The sequence below is a fragment of the Arachis hypogaea genome, chromosome 8 (genome assembly GCF_003086295.3).
Source record: "Arachis hypogaea cultivar Tifrunner chromosome 8, arahy.Tifrunner.gnm2.J5K5, whole genome shotgun sequence".
In the NCBI taxonomy this organism is placed as follows: Eukaryota; Viridiplantae; Streptophyta; class Magnoliopsida; order Fabales; family Fabaceae; genus Arachis; species Arachis hypogaea.
The window spans coordinates 23,387,527-23,412,543 of record NC_092043.1 but is presented as its reverse complement, the minus strand read 5'-3'; positions in this window follow the sequence as shown (position 1 = coordinate 23,412,543).

Here is a 25,017-nt window from a genome sequence, read left to right as displayed (position 1 = left end):
TAGGATTAAAAGGTAAGGTGGGAATATATTAGGTGGGGATCCTGTGGGGTCCACAGATCCTGAGGTGATCCTGTGGGGTCCACAGGATCCTAAGGTGTCAAGGAATTCCATCCCTGCACCAAATAGGCATGTAAAATGCCTTTGCACACCAAACTGGCATTTAAACGCCCATTGGTGCACGTTCTGGGCATTCAACGCCCATGTAAAGCATGTTCTGGGCGTTCAACGCCCATGTAAAGCATGTTCTGGGCGTTCAACGCCCATGTAAAGCATGTTTCTGGCGTTCAATGCCAGTTTCATGCTTGTTGCTGGCGTTCAGCGCCAGCTTTTCTTCTCTGGGCACATTCCTGGCGTTCAGCGCCAGAATGTTGTTTGTTTCTGGCGTTCAGCGCCAGAATGGTGCTCTGTTCTGGCGTTGAACGCCAGCTAGATGCATCTTACTGGCGTTGAACGCCAGAAAATTTTTTCTTCTGTTTTTGACTGTTTTTATTTTTTTTTATTTTTTCGTGACTCCTCATGATCATGTACCTAATAAAACACAAAATAACAATATAATAAAAATTAGATAAATAAAATTGGGTTGCCTCCCAACAAGCGCTTCTTTAATGTCAATAGCTTGACAGTGGCTCTCATGGAGCCACAAGGTGATTAGGTCAATGTTAGTGTAGTCCCAACACCAAACTTAGAGTTTGGATATGGGGTCTTAACACCAAACTTAGAGTTTGGTTGTGGCCTCACAACACCAAACTTAGAGTTTGACTGTGTGGGTTCTTCTTGACTCTGAACTGAGAGAAGCTCTTCATGCTTACTCTCTTCTGTCACAGAGGGATGGCCATGTGCCTTAAACACAAGGTAGTCCCCATTCAATTGAAGGACTAACTCACCTCTGTTGACATCTATCACAGCTTCTGCTGTGGCTAGGAAAGGTCTTCCAAGGATGATGCAATCATCCTCTTCCTTTCTAGTGTCTAAGATTATGAAATCAGCAGGGATGTAAAGGCCTTCAACCTTTACTAGCACGTCCTCTACTATTCCATAAGCTTGTCTCAATGACTTATCTGCCAATTGCAATGAGAACAAGGCAGGTTGTACCTCAATGATCCCTAGCTTCTCCATTACAGAGAGTGGCATAAGATTTATCCCTGACCCTAGATCACATAGAGCTTTTTCAAAGCTCATGGTGCCAATGGTACAAGGTATGAAGAACTTGCCAGGATCTTGTTTCTTTTGAGGTAGAGTTTTCTGAATCCAAGTGTCTAGTTCACTAATCAGCAAGGGAGGTTCACTTTCCCAAGTTTCATTACCAAACAACTTGGCATTCAGCTTCATGATAGCTCCTAAATATTGAGCAACTTGCTCTCCAGTCACATCTTCATCCTCTTCAGAGGATGAATAGTCTTCAGAGCTCATGAATGGCAGAAGGAGATTTAATAGAATCTCTATGGTCTCTGTATGAGCCTCAGATTCCTTTGGATCCTTAATAGGAAACTCCTTCTTGCTTGAGGGACGTCCTAGGAGGTCTTCCTCACTAGGATTTTTGTCCTCCTCCTCCCTTGTGCATTCGGCTATGTTGAGTATATCAATGGCCTTGCACTCTCCTTTTGGATTCTCTTCTGTGTTGCTTAGGAGAATACTGGGAGGAGTTTCAATGACTTTCTTACTCAGCTAGCCCACTTGTGCCTCCAAATTTCTAATGGAGGATCTTGTTTCATTCATGAAACTGAAAGTGGCCTTTGACAGATCAGAGACTATATTGGCTAGATTAGAAGTGTTTTGTTCATAATTCTCTGTCTGTTGCTGAGAAGATGATGGATATGGCTTGCTATTGCTCAGCCTATTGCGTCCACCATTGTTAAAGCCTTGTTGAGGCTTTTGTTGATCCTTCCAGGAGAAATTTGGATGATTTCTCCATGATGGGTTATAGGTGTTTCCATAAGGTTCACCCATGTAATTAACCTCTGCCATGGCAGGGTTTTCAGGATCATAGGCTTCTTCAGAAGCTGCCTCTCTAGTACTGTTGGATGCATGTTGTAGTCCATTCAGATTTTGAGAGATCATGTTGACCTGTTGAGTTAACACTTTGTTCTGAGCCAATATGGCATTCAAAGCATCAATTTCAAGAACTCCTTTCTTCTGAGGTATCCCATTATTCACGGAATTCCTCTCAGAAGTGTACATGAATTGGTTGTTTGCAACCATGTCAATGAGTTCTTGAGCCTCTTCAGGCGTTTTCTTTAGGTGAATAGATCCACCTGCAGAATGGTCCAGTGACATTTTCGAAAATTCAGAGAGACCATAATAGAATATATCTAATATGGTCCATTCTGAAAACATGTCAGATGGACATCTTTTGGTCAGCTGCTTGTATCTTTCCCAAGCTTCATAGAGGGATTCACCATCTTTTTGTTTGAAGGTTTGAACATCCACTCTCAGCTTGCTCAGCGTTTGAGGAGGAAAGAATTTATCCAGGAAAGCAGTGACCAGCTTATCCCAAGAGTCCAGGCTATCCTTAGGTTGTGAATCCAACCATATTCTAGCTCTGTCTCTTACAGCAAAAGGGAAAAGCATGAGTCTGTAGACTTCAGGATCAACTCCATTCGTCTTTACAGTCTCACAGATCTGCAAGAACTCAGTTAAAAACTAATAAGGATCTTCAGATGGAAGTCCATAAAACTTGCAGTTTTGTTGCATTAATGCAACTAGCTGAGGTTTCAGCTCAAAGTTATTGGCTCCAATGGCAGGAATGGAGATGCTTCTTCCATCAAATTTGGACGTTGGCTTTGTGAAGTCACCAAGCATTCTCCTTGCATTATTATTATTATTTTCGGCTGCCATCTCCTTCTCTTGTTCGAAAATTTCTGAAAGGTTATTTCTGGATTGTTGTAATTTAGCTTCTCTTAGTTTTCTCTTCAGAGTCCTTTCAGGTTCTGGATCAATTTCAACAAGAGTGTCTTTTTCCCTGTTCCTGCTCATATGAAAGAGAAGAGAACAAGAAAAGAAAGAGGAATCCTCTATGTCACAGTATAGAGATTCCTTTATGTTAGTAGAAGGAGAAAGGGGTAGAAGAATCCAAATACAAGGGATATAAGAAGTTCGGATTCTTAGATGAAGAGAGGTGAAGAGAAGTGTTAGTAAATAAATAATTAAATAGAAGAAGAAAAGAGAGGGAAATTTTGAAAATAGTTTTGAAAAAGTGGTTAGTGATTTTCGAAAATTAAAGATAATATATAATTAAAGTTAAAATTTAAAACAATTAAAAAGAATTTTTGAAAAAGAGATGAGATATTTTCGAAAATTAGAGAGGGAAAAGTAGTTAGGTGGTTTTAAAAAAGATAAGAAACAAACAAAAAGTTAGTTAGTTGATTGAAAAAGATATTAAAATCAAATTTGAAAAGATAAGAAGATAAGAAGTTAGATAAGATATTTTGAAATCAAATTTTGAAAAAGATGAGATAAAAAGATAAGATTTTTAAGAAAAAGATATTTTGAAAAAGATTTAATTTTTAAAATTACTTAACTAACAAGAAACCACAAGATAAGATTCTAGAACTTAAAGATTGAACCTTTCTTAACAAGAAAGTAACAAACTTCAAATTTTTGAATCAATCACATTACTTGTTAGCTAATTTTTCGAAAATTTGATATAAAGATAAGAAAAAGATTTTTGAAAATATTTTGAAAAATAATTTTGAAATTTTCGAAAATGATAAAAAAATGAAAAAGATGTGATTTTTGAAAAAGATTTTAAAAAGATAAGATTTTTAAAATTGAAATTTTGACTTGACTTGTGAGAAACAACTAATTTTTTTTTTTAAATTTTTGACCAAGTCAACCCAAAATTTCAAAATTTTGGAGGGAAATAAGGAAAAGATATTTTTTTATTTTTGAATTTTTAAAGAAAAACACAAAAATGACCCAAAACATGAAAATTTTGGATCAAGACACAAGATGCATGCAAGAATGCTATGAATGTCAAGATGAACACCAAGAATACTTTGAAGACCATGATGAACATCAAGAACATATTTTTGAAAAATTTTTAATGCAAAGAAAACATGCAAGACACCAAACTTAGAAATCTTTAATGCATGAAAAATATGAATGCAAAAATGCACATGAAAAACAACAAAAGACACAAAACAAGAAATCATCAAGATCAAACAAGAAGACTTGTCAAAAACAACTTGAAGATCATGAAGAACACTATGAATGCATGAGATTTTCGAAAATAATGCATAAATTTTTTAAAAAACATGCAATTGACACCAAACTTAAAAATTAACACAAGACTCAAACAAGAAACACAAAATATTTTTGATTTTTATGATTTTCTAATTTTTTGGATTTTTTATTAATTTTTTTTCGAAAATATAGTTTGGAAAAACAAAAAATAAAAAGAAAAATTTTTGAAAAAGATTTTTGAAAAGAAAATTACCTAATCTGAGCAACAAGATGAACCGTCAGTTGTCCATACTCGAACAATCTCCGGCAACGGCGCCAAAAACTTGGTGGACGAAATTGTGATCACTATTCTTTAAGTTGTACTTTTATGGAATTTGAAATTGGCACGAGTGGACAAAACGCCGTTCAACTAACCAGCAAGTGTACTGGGTCGTCCAAGTAATAAACCTTACGCAAGTAAGGGTCGATCCCACAGAGATTGTTGGTATGAAGCAAGCTATGGTCACCTTGTAAATCTCAGTTAGGCAGATAAAATTATGGAATTTAGAAAATCAAATAATAAAAAGAAATAATAAAATGGATACTTATGCAGATTCATTGGTGGGAATTTCAGATAAGCATATGGAGATACTGTATGGCTCACGGACCCCTACTTTCCTACTGCTTCAACTCAATCCTTCTTACTCCTTTTCATAGCAAGCTGTGTATAGGGGTTCACCATTCGACGATGGCTACTTTGAATCCTCTCGGGAAAATGGTCCTCTGCGGCTGTCACTCGCATGGCTAATCGTCTGGAGGCATCACACTGGCCGAAGGCTACATCCCATCCTCGCAGTGAAAACTACACTCACGCGCTCTGTCACAGCACGACTAATCACTGGTTGGTTCCCGCTCCTACTGGAATAGAATCCCTTGATTCTTTTGCGTCTGTCACTAACGCCCAGCACTTGCGAGTCTGAAGCACGTCACAGTCATTCATTACCGGAATCCTACTCGGAATACCACAGACAAGGTTAGACTTTCCGGATTCCCAGGATCCTACTCGGAATACCACAGACAAGGTGAGACTTTCCGGATTCTCATAAATGCCGCCATCTATCTAGCTTATACCACAAAGATTCTGTTGGGGAATCTAAGAGATACACATTCAAGCTCTGTTGCATGTAGAACGGAAGTGGTTGTCAATCACGTGCGTTCATAAGTGAGAATGATAATGAGCGTCACATAATCATCACATTCATCATGTTCTTGGGTACGAATGAATATCTTGGAATAAGAATAAGAGAGATTTGAATAAAAGAAAATAGAATTGCATTAATACTTGAGGTACAGTAGAGCTCCACACCCTTAATCTATGGTGTGCAAAAACTCCACCGTTGAAAATGCATAAGTAAAAGGTTCAGGCATGGCCGAATGGCCAGCCTTCTGAATGTGATCAATAGTCTCCTAAGATGAAGAATAAAACAAAACTGAGTCCAAAGATGTCTAATACAATAGTAACTTATCCTATTTATACTAGACTAGCTACTAGGGTTTACATGAGTAAGTATTTGATGCATAAATCCACTTCCGGGGCCCACTTGGTGTATGTTTGGGCTGAGCTTGATCTATCCACGAGCTAAGGCTTTTCTTGGAGTTGAACTCCAAGTTATGACGTGTTTTGGGCGTTCAACTCCGGATCATGACGTTTTTCTGGCGTTTAACTCCAGACAGCAGCATGTACTTGGCGTTCAACGCCAAGTTATGTCGTCAATTCCCAAACAAAGTGTGGACTATTATATATTTCTGGAAATCTCTGGATGTCTACTTTCCAACGCCGTTGAGGGCGCGCCAATTGGAGTTCTGTAGCTCCAGAAAATCCATTTCGAGTGCAGGGAGGTCAGATTCCAACAGCATAAGCAGTCCTTTTGTCAGCCTTTTTTCAGAGATTTGCTCAAGTCCCTCAATTTCAGCCAGAAATTACCTGAAATCACAGAAAAACACACAAACTCATAGTAAAGTCCAGAAATGTGAATTTAACATAAAAACGAATGAAAACATCCCTAAAAGTAGCTCAAACTTACTAAAAACTACCTAAAAACAATGCCAAAAAGCGTATAAATTATCCGCTCATCACCTTCCCGACGTTCAGACATCCAAGGAACCCCCATGGCTTCATGTGGAGAATCTACTGAAGAACATAGCATGAAGGAGAAGTTAGAAACTCCGGTGGACAGTGAGCAGTACGATTTTGTATTGGAACAATTGGAAGAAGCTACGCCTGCCATTGAAGAGAAAGAAGTGGTTGAAGACTTAGGAGATGCAGAACCTCCGTGGGAAACTCAAGTAATAGAGCCTCCTTCTAAGACGTTTGCAATTGATGTTAAGGAGGGTGTACATCCTCCAAAGCATATCATGGTTGAAGACTTTGAAGGGGACGATCAAGAGATGGATTCAATCATTAATGAATTCTTATCTACATTTGAATCCTCTCCCATTGGACTTGACATGGAGATTAAAGAAGAAGAATTACAACCTCCCATGCCCTTGGTGAACAATGAAGCAGAAATTGAATCAAAAGAAAACTACCAAGAGGAAGAGGTTGAAATTGAAGAAGCTTGCAAAGAGGTGGAAGATGTCAAAAAAGAGCACAAAGGAGTGGAGCTTGCAAGTTCATTAGAAACCCCTCCACCTAAGTTGCCATCATCCTTCACAACATTTAAGTGGGTAAAATTCATATCCCTTAGCTTTCTAATTCCACTTGAATATGGGCTACTGGAGACGGATGGTCAACTTAGAAATCTTTGTGGCATTAAGAGTAAGAGGAAGATGGTTAGTGGTAAGAATTGTCCTGCAAGGTTCATTATGGTTGGAAGCTTTGAGTTTAAACGCAAAGGTTGGTGTAGAGCTCAACTGAATGGGTCTAGGAAGTTGTTTGGCCGCTTTGGTGAGAATTCAGATTGCCTGCCACCCAGTTGGAACACTAATGATCAAAAAGAAGACGGGTGCAAAAGCAAGGTTTTGGACCCCGGAATTCAATCTAGAAATCAATACTCTTGGGGACTTGTCACTTGCTTTAGCTTGCTTGAAGGCTTTCTGCACCTAGTTTGGGATCCCGGAGGCTGTGGGAATTCCAAACACTGGTGGAGATTCTTGGATGAATACAAGCACAAGCCACCATAACAAGGAGCTCACCAAAATGTCCAACTTAAGGACTTCAACTAAAAGTGCTAGGTGGGAGATAACCCACCATGGTATGATTATTCTTTTTTCAGTTTAGTCTGTTTTTGAATTTTGATTGAACCTGGAATTGAGGATAACCACATTGCATTCTACATACTGCATAAAAAAAACACACGCACGCGATGCACCAGCATTGCCGATGCGTCCGCGTCATAGGTGCGTTGGGAAGAAAATAAAATGAACAGAGAGTCACGCGAAAGTGTGGCTGGAGGTGTGCCTCTGGCACAACTTGACCCACGCGACCGCGTGGGTAACGCAATCGCGTCATTAGTGAAATTTCCTCCCCACGCGTCCGTGTCAGTCACGCGAACGCATGGCCCTGTAACTCGACGTAACAGGGTGTATGGCAGTGAGTTATGCTAGAGCTGGGCTGAACCTGTGTTATCCGCACAAGCCCTGCCGCGTGAACGCGTGCCCCATGCGTCCGCACCGTTTTCATAATTTGGCCATCCACGCGAACGCGTCACCCTCAAAAGTGGCAATATGATTTTCGAACAGAGAGTTGTGCGAGCGCGAGGCTGCCCTCGCGCCACTAGCACAAACCATGTCACACGTCTGCGTGGCCAACGCTCCCGCGTCACCTCACTTACGTGCTACCCGCGCGAACGCGTGCCCCACGCGTCCGCGTCACATGCGCCTCACCACTTTCCAGATCAGCCAAACATCTTATCTTTTGTTCCCCATATCTAAATCTTTTCTTTCCTTTCTTTTTCTTTTTCTTTCTTTTCCTCCTATTGGTGTTGGAGATTTAGTTGGGTCATTATTTTTTATGTTGCTTGTGGATTGTTTAGGACTTGTTTAACAATTATATATTATTTTTATAAGATTGCTTGCATGTTCAATTTAATACTTTCAAGACCTTATTTAACATGCATGCTATGTGTTTGTGAAAACGCCTATATGGCTTTGTGCACTATTTTTAGATTTCTTTTATTCTACTACTCTAAATGCTTACTTTTCACAAAACCCTTTTTATATTTTATTACTTAAATATAATTGTTATTACAAACATGTTGTTAGTTTGTAGGACTTGGTAATCTAACTTGGACATTGAATGCTTGATCTATGCTACTCATGCCTTTGCCAGCATGCCAATACACATCTTGTATTTAATTGTCATTATATGCACTTGCTATATTTCCATTGATGAACTTTTCACATGTAGTCATGACCATGTGTTAACATCATTCTTCTTTACTGTGCATTGATTACCACCTTTTCCGCTCTCTTCCTTGCTCTAACCCTTGAAGTTTTAACGTCCTTACTCTTTCCCTTTCAGGATGGCCAGCCAGAAAAGTAAAGAGAAAGCTACTCCCAAACCACTGGCAAGGAAAGAAACGAAAAGAGCACTAGCTGCGGAGCCACCCATCCACCTGTACATCTTAGCATGCACCGAGGACGGTTCAATCTTTAAGTGTGGGGAGGTCGATACCAATCTCCATGGGTTAGTTACTTCCTTTTTTTTTTTCAACACCAATGCTAATTTGTTAATTGTTGCATTTGCATGTTTGTTTGATTTTATGCATTTAGTTACTACTTGGTTGAAGTAATATTTTCTTTTTCAAGAAATTTTTATAGTATTTCACTAATTTAAATTGAAAAATTTTTGTTGAATTTGTTTGAAGTTGTATTTGGAACATGGTTTTTGAGCCAAAGAACACACGACCTGTGAGATTTTAAGCTTAATTGTATGGTTACATCAAACCATAAATTTTATTCTTGTGTGTTTCCTTCTCTATAATTGCAATCTTTACTTTGTTTCAGTCTATATGTCCATTGTTTAGTATATTTACATGCTTGCATATGATTGAGGCCATTACTTGTTTTTGCTCGCTTATCCCAAATAAACCTACCTTTTATGCCATCCTTGTTAACCCCCTTAAGCTTTTTAACCCCCTTCTATTTCATAACCACATTACTAGCCTTAAGCAGAAAAACAAAATAAAAATCCCAAGTTGAATCCTTGGTTAGCTTAAGATAGATATTGTGTATAATTTAAGTGTGGGGAATTTCATGGGAACATGGGATGATAGAAAAAAAGTAGGGAATTAAATTGAATAAGTTATTTGAAAATTTGGGAAGTATGCTAATGTGAAATCAAAATAATTAAATTACTATGTGCATTGATAATAAAAAAAATTTATTAAGTAATTAAATAAGGGGATACAAAAGAAAATATTACCCCAAATGCAAAATAAAAAGAATCAATGCACATAGGACAAAATTCAAAAATAAGTTTGATACATGAGTATGTAATACAAAAGTGGAAAAAATTGGGTAGCTAAGTAAAGCATTTTAAATTATATAAAGTATGTATATGTTAGGTGAGATCTTAGACTAATCAAGGATTCACTTTGTTAGCTCACTTAGCCTTATATACATATCCTTACCTTTACCTCAGCCCCATTACAATCCTGAAAATACCTCATGATGTTTGCATTGGTATACTAAATACCTGTTGATTGGTTAGATGAAGAACAAAGTTTAGAAAGCATGACTAGAGAAGAGTAGAGTGAATTACCCTATACACTTGAGAGTTAGAGTGATATACACTACCAGTAAGAGTTCAATGCCTGATTCTATGTTCCCTGCTTTCATTAGCTATCTTCTTACAAGTTTACTTGCTTTTTATTGTATGATTTGAATTAGTGGAATTTGGTTCATATTTGTCTTGGAGAACTTATTTACTTTTAACCAAGTAGGTAGAAACATTTTGCATATAGTTGCATTCACATAGATAGGTTGCATTGCATACTCTCTATCATTCCTCTTCACCCCTTTATAGCTTCTCTTAAGCTTAGCATGAGGACATGCTAATGTTTAAGTATGGAGAGGTTGATAAACCACTATTTTATGGTTTATTTTGTGCTCAATTGAGTAGTTTTTATCAAGTCCTTGCCCACTTATTCATATAATTTACATGGTTTTACATTCTCCTTCCTAATTTTATGCTATGATTGAAAACATGCTTCTTTGTCTTTTATTTTCTTTTATTTAAATCCTCTCTTATTATCATTTGATGCCTTGATATGTATGTTAAGTGATTTTAGAGATTACAGGGCAGGAATGGCTCAGAGGATGGAAAGGAAGCATGCAAAAGTGGAAGGAATACAAGAAGTTGAAGAAATTGCCAAAGCTGCCATCCTGACCTCTTTGCACTCAAACGATCATAACTTGAGCTACATAAGTCAAAATGATGCGGTTCGAATTGCGTGGGAAGCTAACGTCCGGGGCTTCGATTTGATATATAATTTGCCATAGTGACCGTACAGCTAGGCGACGCGAACGCGTGCTCCACGCGGACGCGTCGCAGTGACAAAAATCAGCATAGCAGATTTCATAACCAGTGAATTATGGGCTATTTTTGACCCAGTTCTCAGCCCAAAAAACATAGATTAAAGGCTGCAAAGTAGAGGAACGAAGGGAGACTTCATACATTCATTCATAATCCACTTTTCATAATTTTAGATGTAGTTTTTAGAGAGAGAAGTTCTCTCCTCTCTCTTAGGATTAGGATTAGGATTTCATCTTCTTCAAATCAGAGTTTCAATGTTCCTTTTATTTATTTTCTCAATTTGGTTTATGAACTCCATGTTAGGATTGATTTTCTTATTTAATACACATTATTGAGGTATTTCAGAATTATGATTGCTTTCTTTTATTTATAAAAATAATTTAGATTTTTCCCTTTTTGGCTTTGGTTGAGTAATTGGTAACACTCGAGTTAACAAACTCCATTGTGATTGATAATTGGAATTTGCTGATTGGTTTGAATCCCTCTAACGCTAGGCTTTCCATAGGAGTTAACTAGGAATTGATGAATCAAACTGATTAGTCCACTTGACTTTCCTTTAATTAGTAAGGGTTAACTAAGTGGGAGCAATAAACAATTCTCACCACCAGTGATAAGGATAACTAGGAGAGGATTTCCAATTCTCATACCTTGCCAAGAGCTTTATTAGTTATTATTTTAACGACTTGTTATTTTACATTACTTGTTCCTTATTTTAAAAAACCCAAAATAAAATATATCTTTTTTCATAACCAATAATAAATCATACTTCCCTGCAATTCCTTGAGAAGATACCCGAGGTTTAAATACTTCCATTATCAATTCAAAAGGGATTTGTTACTTGTGACAACCAAAAGTTTTTTACGAAAGGATTCTCTGTTGGTTTAGAAACTATACTTACAATGCGATTATATTTTTATTCTTTACCGATAGAAAATCCGATCGTCAAACACCAAGAACAAAACTCAAAGAAAATTAAAGAACACAAGAACATGTAAAAGACACCAAAATTAAAATTTTTGAAAACCAAAGATAGAATTTTCAAAAAATTAAAGAAAACACACAAGAAGACACCAAACATAAATATTGGCACAAGAATTAAACAAAAGACACAAATTTTGAAAATTTTTTGAAAAGGAACTCAAAGAATTTGAAAATTCAACCAAGAACAAAAACAAAAGACTCAAACCAAAAACAAAGGTTAAATAAAGAAAAGAAAAAATTTTTAAAAAGTTTTTGATTTTTTCGAAAAAAAGAAAAATAAAATAAAAGACTTGATGAGCGGATAATTTAGTATGATCTAGTTACTTTTAGGGATGTTTTCATTAGTTTTTATGCTAAATTCACATTTCTGGACTTTACTATGAGTTTGTGTATTTTTCTGTGATTTCAGGTATTTTCTGGCTGAAATTGAGGGACCTGAGCAAAACTCTGAAAGAAGGCTGACAAAGGACTACTGATGCTGTTGGATTCTGACCTTCCTGCACTCGAAATGGATTTTTTGGAGCTACAAAACTCTAAATGGCGCGCTCTCAATGGCGTTGGAAAGTAGACATTCAGAGCTTTCCAGAAATATATAATAGTTCATACTATATTCGGGATTTGATGATGTAAACTGGCGCTCAACGCCAGTTCCATGTTGCATTTTGGGGTCAAACGCCAGAAACACGTCACGAACCAGAGTTGAACGCCCAAAACACGTCACAACTTGGCGTTCAACTCCAAGAGAAGCCTCAGCTCGTGGATAGATCAAGCTCAGCCCAAACATACACCAAGTGGGCCCTGGAAGTGGATTTATGCATCAATTACTTACTTCTGTAAACCCTAGTAGCTAGTCTAGTATAAATAGGACATTTTACTATTGTACTAGTAGTCTTTTGACCACATCTTTGGACGTTTAGTTCTTAGATCTGGGGGCTGGCCATTCGGCCATGCCTGGACCTTTCACTTATGTATTTTCAACGGTGGAGTTTCTACACACTATAGATTAAGGGTGTGGAGCTCTACTGTACCTCAAGTTTTAATGCAATTACTACTATTTTCTATCCAATTCGATATATTCCTGTTCTAAGATATTCGTTGCACTTCAACTTGAAGAATATGATGATCCGTGACACTCATAATCATTCTCACCTATGAACACACGTGACTGACAACCACTTCCGTTCTACCTTAGGCCGGGCGCATATCTCTTGGATTCCATGATCAGAATCTTCGTGGTATAAGCTAGAATTGATGGCGGCATTCATGGGAATCCGGAAAGTCTAACCTTGTCTATGGTATTTCGAGTAGGATTCCGGGATTGAATGACTGTGACGAGCTTCAAACTCCTGAAGGCTGGGCGTTAGTGACAGACGCAAAAGAATCACGGGATTCTATTCCAACCTGATTGAGAACCGACAGATGATTAACCGTGCTGTGACAGAGCATTTGGACCATTTTCACTGAGAGGATGGATGTAGCCATTGACAACGGTGATGCCCTACATACAGCTTGCCATAGAAAGGAGTGATAAAAAAACTGGAAGGAAGAAGTTGAAAAGCAAAGATTCAGAAGGAACACAGCACCTCCATACACATATCTAAAATTCCCACCATTGAATTACATGAGTAACTTTATCTTTATTTTCTATTTATTTTATTATCATTATTTAAACCAATAATCTCTTAATCCATTTAAATTCGCCTGACTGGGATTTACAAGATGATCATAGCTTGCTTCATACCAACAATCTCTATGGGATCGACCCTTACTCATGTAAGGTATTACTTGGACGACCCAGTACACTTGCTGGTTAGTTGTGCAGAGTTGTGACAAAGTGTAATTCATGTTTAAGAGCACCAAGTCTTTGGAGCCATTGTTGATGATCACAATTTCGTCCACCAAGTTTTTGGCGCCGTTGCCGGGGATTGTTCGAGTTTGGACAACTAACGGTTCATCTTGTTGCTCAGATTAGGTCATTTTCTTTTCAAAAAATAAAAGTTTTCAAAAAATTTTTTCAAAATTTTTCTTTGTTTTCGTTTTTCCCAAAAATCATTTTCGGAAAAAAAAATAAAAATACAAAAAAATCATAAAATCATAAAAATCAAAAATATTTTTTGTTTCTTGTTTGAATTTTGAGTCAATTTTTAAGTTTGGTGTCAATTGCATGTTTTAAAAATTATTATGCATTTTTCAAAAAATTCATGCATTCATGGTGTTCTTCATGATCTTCAAGTTGTTCTTGGTAAGTCTTCTTGTTTAATTTTGATGTTTTCTTGTTTTGTGTCTTTTATTGTTTTTCATATGCATTTTTGCATTCATAGTGTCCATGCATTAAAGATTTCTAAGTTTGGTGTCTTGCATGTTTTCTTTGCATAAAAAATTTTTCAAAAATATGTTCTTGATGTTCATCATGATCTTCAAAGTGTTCTTGGTGTTCATCTTGACATTCATAGTGTTCTTGCATGCATCATGAGTTTTGATTCAAAATTTTCATGTTGTGAGTCATTTTTGTTGTTTTTCTCTCTCATCATTAAAAATTCAAAAATAAAAAAATATCTTTTCCTTAATTTTCTCATAATTTTCGAAAATTTGAGTTGACTTAGTCAAAAATTTTTAAAATTAGTTGTTTCTTACAAGTCAAGTCAAATTTTCAATTTTAAAAATCTTATCTTTTCAAAACTTTTTCAAAAAAATCAAATCTTTTTCATTTTTATCTTATTAATTTCAAAAATTTTAAAATTATTTTCAAAATCTTTTTCTTAATTTTATTTCAAATTTTCGAAAATACACTAACAATTAAAGTGATTGATTCAAAAATTTGAAGTTTGTTACTTTCTTGTTAAGAAAAGTTCAATCTTTAAATTCTAGAATCATATCTTTTAATTTCTTGTTAGTCAAGTAATTAATTTTAATTTTAAAAATTAAATCTATCTTATCTTATCTTTTATATCATATCTTTTTCAAAATTTTATCTTTTTCAAAAATTTGATTTTAAAATATCTTTTCTAACTTCTTATCTTCTTATCTTTTCAAATTTGATTTTCAAATCTTTTTCAACTAACTATTTGACTTTTTGTTTGTTTCTTATCTTTTTCAAAACCACCTAACTACTTTTTCCTCTCTAATTTTAGAAAATACCTCTCTCTTTTTCAAAAATTCTTTTTAATTAACTAATTGTTTTAAATTTTAATTTTAATTCTATTTCATCTTTAATTTTTGAAAATCATTAACTCCTTTTCAAAATTAATTTTCGAAACTCTTCCCCTCTCCTCTTCTTCTATTTATCTATTTATTTACTAACACTTCTCTTCACCTCTCTTCATCTCAAATTACTGCCCCTATTCTTACCCTTGTGTTTGGATTCTCCTTCCTTTATTCCATTCTTCTTCTACTAATAATAAGGATCCTCTTTACTGTGACATAGAGGATTCCTCTTATTTTCTTGTTCTCTTCTCTTTCATATGAGCAGGAACAAGGAAAAAGGCATTCTTATTGAAGCTGATCCAGAACCTGAAAGGACTCTGAAGAGGAAACTAAGAGAAGCTAAATTACAACAATCCAGAGACAACCTTTCTGAAATTTTCGAACAAGAAAAGGAGATGGCAGCCGAACCCAACAACAATAATGCAAGGAGGATGCTTGGTGATTTCACTAAACCAACGTCCAAGTTTGATGGAAGAAGCATCTCAATTCCTGCCATTGGAGCAAACAATTTTGAGCTGAAACCTCAATTAGTTGCTTTGATGCAACAGAATTGCAAGTTTCATGGACTTCCATCTGAAGATCCTTATCAGTTTTTAACTGAGTTCTTGTAGATTTGTGAGACTGTCAAGACAAATGGAGTAGATCCTGAAGTCTACAGGCTCATGCTTTTCCCTTTTGCTGTAAGAGATAGAGCTAGAACATGGTTGGACTCCAACCTAAAGATAGCCTGGACTCTTGGGATAAGCTAGTCACGGCCTTCTTGGATAAATTCTTTCCTCCTCAAAAGTTGAGCAAACTTAGAGTGGATGTTCAGACCTTCAAGCAAAAAGATGGTGAATCCCTCTATGAAGCTTGGAAAAGATACAAGCAGATGACCAAAAAGTGTCCTTCTGACATGTTTTCAGAATGGACCATATTAGATATATTCTATTATGGTCTATCTGAGTTTTCCAAAATGTCATTGGACCATTCTGCAGGTGGATCCATTCACTTAAAGAAAACGCCTGCAGAAGCTCAAGAACTTATTGACATGGTTGCAAATAACCAATTCATGTACACTTTTGAGAGGAATTCCGTGAATAATGGGACGCCTCAGAGGAAGGGAGTTCTTGAAATTGATGTTCTGAATGCCATATTGGCTCAGAACAAAGTGTTGACTCAGCAAGTCAACATGATTTCTCAAAGTCTGAATGGATGGCAAAATGCATCCAACAGTACTAAAGAGGCATCTTCTGAAGAAGAAGCTTATGATCATGAAAACCCTGCAATGGTAGAGGTAAATTACATGGGTGAACCTTATGGAAACACCTATAATTCATCATGGAGAAATCATCCAAATTTCTCATGGAAGGATCAACAAAAGCCTCAACAAGGCTTTAATAATGGTGGAAGAAATAGGCTCAGCAATATCAAGCCTTATCCATCAACTTCTCAGCAACAGACAAAGAATTATGAACGGAATACCTCTAACTTAGCAAACTTAGTCTCTGATCTTTCTAAGGCCACTTTAAGTTTCATGAATGAAACAAGGTCCTCCATGAGAAATCTGGAGGCATAAGTGGGCCAGCTGAGTAAGAAAATCACTGAAACTCCTCCTAGTACTCTCCCAAGCAATACAGAAGAGAATCCAAAGAGAGAGTGCATGGCCATTGATATAGTCAATATGGCCGAATGCAAGGAGGAAGGGGAGGACGTGAGTCCCAATGAGGAAGACCTCATGGGACGTCTCCCAACCAAGAAGGAGTTCCTTATTGAGGACCTAAAGGAATCTGAGGCTCATATAGAGACCATAGAGATTCCATTAAATCTCCTTTTTCCATTCATGAGCTCTGAAGATTATTCTTCCTCTGAAGAGGATGAAGATGTAACTGGAGAGCAAGTTGCTCAATATCTAGGAGCCATCATGAAGCTGAATGCCAAGTTATTTGGTGATGAGACTTGGGAAGGTGAACCTCCCTTGCTCATTAGTGAACTTGATACATAGGTTCAGCAAACCTTACCTCAAAAGGGACAAGATCCTGGCAAATTCTTGATACCCTGTACCATAGGCACCATGACCTTTGAGAAAGCTCTGTGTGACCTAGGGTCAGGCATAAATCTTATGCCACTCTCTGTAATGGAGAAGCTGGGGATCATTGAGGTACAGCCTGCCTTATTCTCATTACAATTGGCAGACAAGTCAGTAAGACAAGCTTATGGATTAGTAGAGGACGTGTTGGTAAAGGTTAAAGGACTTTACATCCCTGTTGATTTCATAATCTTAGACACTAGGAAGGAGGAGGATGAATGCATCATCCTTGGAAGACCTTTCTTAGCCACAGCCAAAGCTGTGATAGATGTTAAGAGAGGAGAATTAGTCCTTCAATTGAATGGGGACTACCTTGTGTTTAAGACCCAAGGGTGTTCTTCTGTAAACATGGAAAAGAGGCACAGTAAGCTTCTCTCAATACAGAGTCAAACAAAGCCCCCACAATCAAACTCTAAGTTTGGTATTGGGAGGCCACAACCAAACTCTAAGTTTGGTGTTGAGAAACCCCCACATTCAAACTCAAAGTTTGGTGTTGGGAGGCCCTCATCATGCTCTAAACATCTGTGAGGCTCCATGAGAGCCCACTGTCAAACTATTGACATTAAAGAAGCGCTTATTGGGAGGCAACCCAATTTTTATTTATCTAATTTTATTTTATTTTCATTGTTCTTTTATGTTTTATTAGGTTCATGATCATGTGGAGTCACAAAAAATATTAAAATTAAAAATAGAATCAAAAACAGCAGAAGAAAAATCACACCCTGGAGGAAGGACCTACTGGCGTTTAAATGCCCGTAAGGAGCATCTGGCTGGCGTTCAACGCCAGAAACATGCTGCAGTTGGGCGTTGAACGCCCAGAACATGCATCACCTAGGCGTTTAAACGCCAGAATTGCATGCAAAGGCATTGTACATGCCTAATTGGTGCAGGGATGTAAATCCTTGACACCTCAGGATCTGTGGACCTCATAGGATCATCTCAGGATCTGTGGACCTCATAGGATCCCCACCTACCTCACCCTCTTTCTCTCTATTCACGGTCATCCCTTCTATTTTTCACCTCTCACATCCATCCATCTCTCTCCCTCTCTTCCATATCTTCTTCTTCTTCTTCTTCTTCTTCTTCTTCTTCTATTCTTTCTTCTTTTGCTGAAGGGCGAGCAACATTCTAAGTTTGGTGTGGTAAAAGCATAGCTTTTTGCTTTTCCATAACCATTGATGGCACCTAAGGCCAGAGAAACCTCAAAAAAAAAAGAAGAAGAAAAAGGGAAGACAATTGCTTCCACCTCTGAGTCATGGGAGATGGAGAGATTCATCTCAAGGGTCTATAGCTCAATGGTAGAACATTTGACTGTAAATCAAGAGATCCCTGAGATACCTCAGGGGATACATTTTTCTCCACACAATTATTAGGAGCAACTAAAGGATAGGAACACCAAAATCACTAGGGATCATGCAACAGAAGCAAGGAAGAGACATAGAGAAGCTCAAAGAGCACCATTGGTTCTTCAAGAGGAGGACACCACCCTCACTAAGGTGGACTCATTCCTTAATCTCCTTGCTCTTATTTTTCTGTTTTTTTATTTTTATGCTTCATGTGTGTTTATGTTTTGTGTCTCTACCTCATGATCATTCGTATTTAGTAACTATGCCTTAAAGCTATGAATAATTCCATGAATCCTTCACCTTTCTTAAATGAAAAATATTTCTAAATCAAAAGAACAAGAAGTACATAAGTTTCGAATTTATCCTTGAATTTGGTTAAATTATATTGATGTGGTGACAATACTTTTTGTTTTCTGAATGAATGCTTGAACAGTGCATATTTTTGATCTTGTTGTTTATGAATGTTAAAATTGTTGGCTCTTGAAAGAATGATGAACAAAGAGAAATGCTATTGATAATCTGAAAAATCATGAAATCGATTCTTGAAGCAAGAAAAAGTAGTGAATAGCAAAAGCTTGCGGAAAAAAAAGTTGCGAAAAAAAAGAAAAAAAAAAGAGAAAAAGCAAGTAGAAAAAGCCAATAGCCCTTAAAACCAAAAGGCAAGGGTAAAAAGGATCCAAGGCCTTGAGCATCAATTGATAGGAGGGCCCAAGGAAATAAATCCAGGCCTAAGCGGCTAAATCAAGCTGTCCCTAACCATGTGCTTGTGTCATGAAGGTCCAAGTGAAAAGCTTGAGACTGAGTGGTTAAAGTCGTGATCCAAAGCAAAAAGAATGTGCTTAAGAGCTCTGGACACCTCTAACTGGGGACTTTAGCAAAGCTAAGTCACAATCTGAAAAGGTTCACCCAGTTATGTGTCTGTGGCATTTATGTATCCGGTGGTAATACTGGAAAACAAAGTGCTTAGAGCCACGACCAAGACTCATAAAAGTAGTTGTGTTCAAGAATCAACATACTTAACTAGGAGAATCAATTAACACTATCCGAAATTCTAAGTTCCTAGAGAAGCCAATCATTCTAAACTTCAAAGGAAAAATTGAGATGCCAAAACTGTTTAGAAGCAAAAAGCTACAAGTCCCGCTCATCTAATTAGAATTAATATTCATTGATATTTTGGGATTTATAGTATATTCTCTTCTTTTTATCCTATTTGATTTTCAGTTGCTTGGGGACAAGCAACAATTTAAGTTTGGTGTTGTGATGAGCGGATAATTTATACGATTTTGGCATTATTTTTAGGTAGTTTTTAGTATGATCTAGTTACTTTTAGGGATGTTGTCATTAGTTTTTATGCTAAATTCACATTTCTGGACTTTACTATGAGTTTGTGTGTTTTCTGTGATTTCAGGTATTTTTTGGCTAAAATTGAGGGACCTGAGCAAAACTCTGAAAGAAGGCTGACAAAGGACTACTGATGCTGTTGGATTCTGATCTCCCTGCACTCGAAATGGATTTTCTGGAGCTACAAAACTCCAAATGGCGCTCAACGCCAGTTCCATGCTGCAATATATAATAGGCCATACTTTATTTGGGATTTAACGACATAAGCTGGCGCTCAACGCCAGTTCCATGCTACATTCTAGAGTCAAACGCCAGAAACAAGTCACGAACCAGAGTTGAACGCCCAAAACACGTCACAACTTGGCGTTCAACTCCAAGAGAAGCCTCAGCTCGTGGATAGATCAAGCTCATCCCAAACATACACCAAGTGGGCTCTAGAAGTGAATTTATGCATCAATTACTTAGTTTTGTAAACCATAGTAGCTAGTCTAGTATAAATAGGACATTTTACCATTGTACTAGTAGTCTTTTGACCACATCTTTGGACGTTTAGTTCTTAGATCTGGGGTCTAGCCATTTGGCCATGCCTGGACCTTTCACTTATGTATTTTCAACGGTGGAGTTTCTACACACCATAGATTAAGGGTGTGGAGCTCTGCTGTACCTCAAGTTTTAATGCAATTACTACTATTTTCTATCCAATTCGATATATTCCTGTTCTAAGATATTCGTTGCACTTCAACTTGAAGAATATGATGATCCGTGACACTCATAATCATTCTCACCTATGAACGCACGTGACTGACAACCACTTCCGTTCTACCTTAGGCCGGGCGCATATCTCTTGGATTCCTTGATCAGAATCTTCGTGGTATAAGCTAGAATTGATGGCGGCATTCATGGGAATCCAGAAAGTCTAACCTTGTCTGTGGTATTCCGAGTAGGATTCTGGGATTGAATGACTGTGACGAGCTTCAAACTCCTGGAGGCTGGGCGTTAGTGACAGACGCAAAAGAATCACGGGATTCTATTCCAACCTGATTGAGAACCGACAGATGATTAGCCGTGCTGTGACAGAGCATTTGGACCATTTTCACTGAGAGGATGGGATGTAGCCATTGACAACGGTGATGCCCTACATACAGCTTGCCATAGAAAGGAGTGATAAAAAAACTAGAAGGAAGAAGTAGAAAAGCAAAGATTCAGAAGAAACACAGCACCTCCATATACCTATCTGAGATTCCCACCATTGAATTACATGAGTAACTTTATCTTTATTTTCTATTTATTTTATTATCATTATTTAAACCAATAATCTCTTAATTCATTTAAATTCGCCTGACTGGGATTTACAAGATGACCATAGCTTGCTTCATACCAACAATCTCTGTGGGATCAACCCTTACTCACGTAAGGTATTACTTGGACGACCCAGTACACTTGCTGGTTAGTTGTGCGGAGTTTTGACAAAGTGTAATTCATGTTTAAGAGCACCAAGTCTTTGGAGTCATTGTTGATGATCACAATTTCGTCCACCAAGACTCTAAAAAAATTAAAGACAATACCTAATCTAGGGAACAAGATAATCTGTCAATTGTCCAAACTCGAACAATCCCCGGCAACGGCGCCAAAAACTTGGTGCACGAATTCCCACACTTCGTACAACCGAACTAGCAAGTGCACTGGGTCGTCCAAGTAATTCCTGAGCGATTCAGGGTCGATCCCATGAGGATTGTGGTTTGAAGCAAGCTATGGTTATCTTCTAAATCTTAGTCAGGCGGATAGAAATATAGGTGGTTTAATTAATTGCATAAAAGAAAATAAGGTATAAAATACTTTGTGAATTCGAATGTAACCAGTTATAAGAAGATGGTTACGGCTTGGAGATGCTTTGTCCTTCTGGAATAACTCTGGTCTTACTGTCTTCTTCAATTGTGAATGATTTCTTCTATGGCAGGCTGTATGTGATTGACACTGGTTTGAGCAGCCGCCAATACTCCTCCAGATCTGATTGAAGGTGAAGCTCCTGCAGTTCATTCTACTTGGTGATCCTACTCAAAACGCCACAGATAAGGTCGAATCTTTCGGATCAGAGGATGAAGTGCCTTTGGTTCTAGCCTCTACCACAGAGACCCTAATCTCCTCGTACCTCGGCTGAGCTGGTGTCTCGAGAAGTCCCCAACGGAGTCTTAGATTAGCCATCTAAGAGATGTATAATCAAGCAGGTGGTTCATCATTGTTCGATGAAAGACTCACTCTAAACCCATGTAGAATGTGATAACCTTATGACTATTTAATGCATTCATATTGATGAAGAACGAAGATACATCTTAGAATAGAGAATTAAACACGAATTGAGAAAGAATAGTAGTACTTTTATTAATCCGTAAAACTCAGCAGGGCTCCTTCCTTTAACCTAGGAGGTTTAGAAACTCATACTGATAGAAAATACAATGTGAAAAATGAAATATGGCAGATCCCCCTTTGAAGATCGTGTAAAAGTTCTTTAAATACTAAGCTAATGACTAAGGTTTACATAAGAAAAGGTAAACACTCTTTTAGTGCTTAAATCCACTTCTGGGGCCCATTTGACGAGTGTTTGGGCTGAGCTTTGATGAGATCTATGTGCTATGAGGTCTCTAGGGCACTTAACGCTAGCTAAGGGGTCTGCTTTGGGCGTTTGGACGCTGGTTTCCTCCTTTGGGCGCTGGACGCCTGGACTAGGGCAGGAGGCTGTCGTTGAACACCAGTTTTGGGCCTTCTATTCTGAAGCAAAGTATAAACTATTACACATTGCTGGAAAGCTCTGGAGGTCAGCTTTCCAAAGACGTTAAGAACGCTCCATTTGGACTTTTGTAGCTCCAGAAAAGCTCTTTTGAGTGCAAATAGGTCATATTTGGACATCTGCAGTGCTTTCTCTGCCTCTGAATCAAACTTTTGCTCCAACTCCTAAATTTCAACCAGAAAATACCTGAAATTGCATAAAAAAACACACAAACTCAAAGTAGAATTCAAAAATGTGAATTTTACACTAAAACCTATGAAAACTTAATAAAACTTGAACAAAACATGCTAAAAACTATATGAAAACAATGCCAAAAAGCTTATAAAATATCGGCTCATCGGTACGCACGGGTGTAAAAATTGTAGTTGTGCATACGCATGAATGCTTGTGCATACGCACGATTGTAAAACACTACAAACTTCATTTCTTCATAAATTCTTGACTTTTGCATGCTTTCTTCTCACTCCTTCAATCCATACATGCCTTGGAAACCTGAAACCACTTCATCAAACACATCAAGGCATCGAATGGAATTAAGGTGAATCAAAATTAGCAAATTTAGGACTTAAAAAGCATGTTTTTACTCTTAAACATATTTTAGGAAGAATTTATAAAATCATGCTATTTTCGTGAATAAATGTAGAAAAAGGTGATAAAATCTACCCAATTAAAGCAAATAAATACCATGAAATGTGGATTTATCATGCCGTTGCCGGGGTTTAATTGAGATTGACAACATACATCTGGTTAAATTCTAACTTAGATCTTGTTTAATTTTATTTTCTCTTCTTTCCTTTTCTTTTACGTGCCTTTTATTTTCTTTATCTTATTTAAATTCTTCTCTTCTTTCCTTATTCTTTATTCTGTAAGGTGCATTTGATGTTTTCTTGTTTATGGGTACAAGAAAACATGGAATCAAATGCTATGGCACAATTCTAGTAGTCAATATGCAAACTCACTCCTAAAGGAAATACTGCAAGATCCTACAAAAGAAAGGGAGGAAGACAACCAAGGAAATCCACATCCCCACTCCTAAAGGAAGTACTGCAAGATCCTACAAAAGAAAGGGAGGAAGACAACCAAGGAAATTGATGAGCGGATAATTTATACGCTTTTTGGCATTGTTTTTAGTATGTTCTAGTTAGTTTTTATTATATTTTTATTAGTTTTTAGTTAAAATTCACTTTTTTGGACTTTACTATGAGTTTGTGTGTTTTTCTGTGATTTCAGGTATTTTCTGGCTAAAATTAAGGGACCTGAGCAAAAATCTGATTCAGAGGCTGAAAAGGACTGCAGATGCTGTTGGATTCTGACCTCCCTGCACTCGAAGTAGATTTTCTAGAGCTACAGAAGCTCAATTGGCGCGCTCTCAATTGCGTTGGAAAGTAGACATCCTGGGCTTTCCAGCAATGTTTAATAGTTCATACTTTGCTCGAGATTTGATGGCCCAAACAGGCGTTCCAAGTCAGCTCAAGAATTCTGGCGTAAAACGCCGAAACTGGCACAAGAATGGGAGTTAAACGCCCAAACTGGCACAAAAGCTGGTGTTTAACTCCAAGAAAAGTCTCTACACATGAAAGATTTAATGCTCAGCCCAAGCACACACCAAGTGGGCCCGGAAGTGGATTTTTATGTCATTTACTCATCTTTGTAAACCCTGAGCTACTAGTTCTCTACAAATAGGACTTTTTGCTATTGTATTTTTAATCTTTGGATCACTTTAGATCTTTTGATCATCTTTGGACGTCTAGTTCTTAGATTATGGGGGCTGGCCTCAAGGCCATGCCTAGACCTTGTTCTTATGTATTTTCAACGGTGGAGTTTCTACACACCATAGATTAAGGTGTGGAGCTCTGCTGTACCTCGAGTATTAATGCAATTACTATTGTTCTTCTATTCAATTCAGCTTATTCTTATTCCAAGATATTCATTCGCACTCAAGAACTTGATGAATGTGATGACTAAGTGACGCTCATCATCATTCTCACTTATGAACGCGTGCCTGACAACCACTTCCATTCTACAAGAAAACAAGGCTTGAATGTGTATCTCTTGGATCCCTTAATCGGAATCTTCGTGGTATAAGCTAGAATTGATGGCGGCATTCAAGAGAATCCGAAAGGTCTAAACCTTGTCTGTGGTATTCTGAGTAGGATTCAAGGATTGAATGACTGTGACGAGCTTCAAACTCCTGAAGGCTGGACGTTAGTGACAGACGCAAAAGAATCACTGGATTCTATTCCAACCTGATTGAGAATCGACAGATGATTAGCCGTGCTGTGACAGAGCGCGTTGAACATTTTCACTGAGAGGACGGGACTGTAGCCATTGACAATGGTGATGCCCAACATACAACTTGCCATGGAAAGGAGTAAGAAGGATTGGATGAAGACAGTAGGAAAGCAGAGAGACAGAAGGGACAAAGCATCTCCATACGCTTATCTGAAATTCTCACCAATGAATTATGTAAGTATCTCTATCTTTATTTTATGCTTTATTCATAAATCATCCATAACCATTTGAATCTGCCTGACTGAGATTTACAAGATGACCATAGCTTGCTTCATACCAACAATCTCCATGGGATTGACCC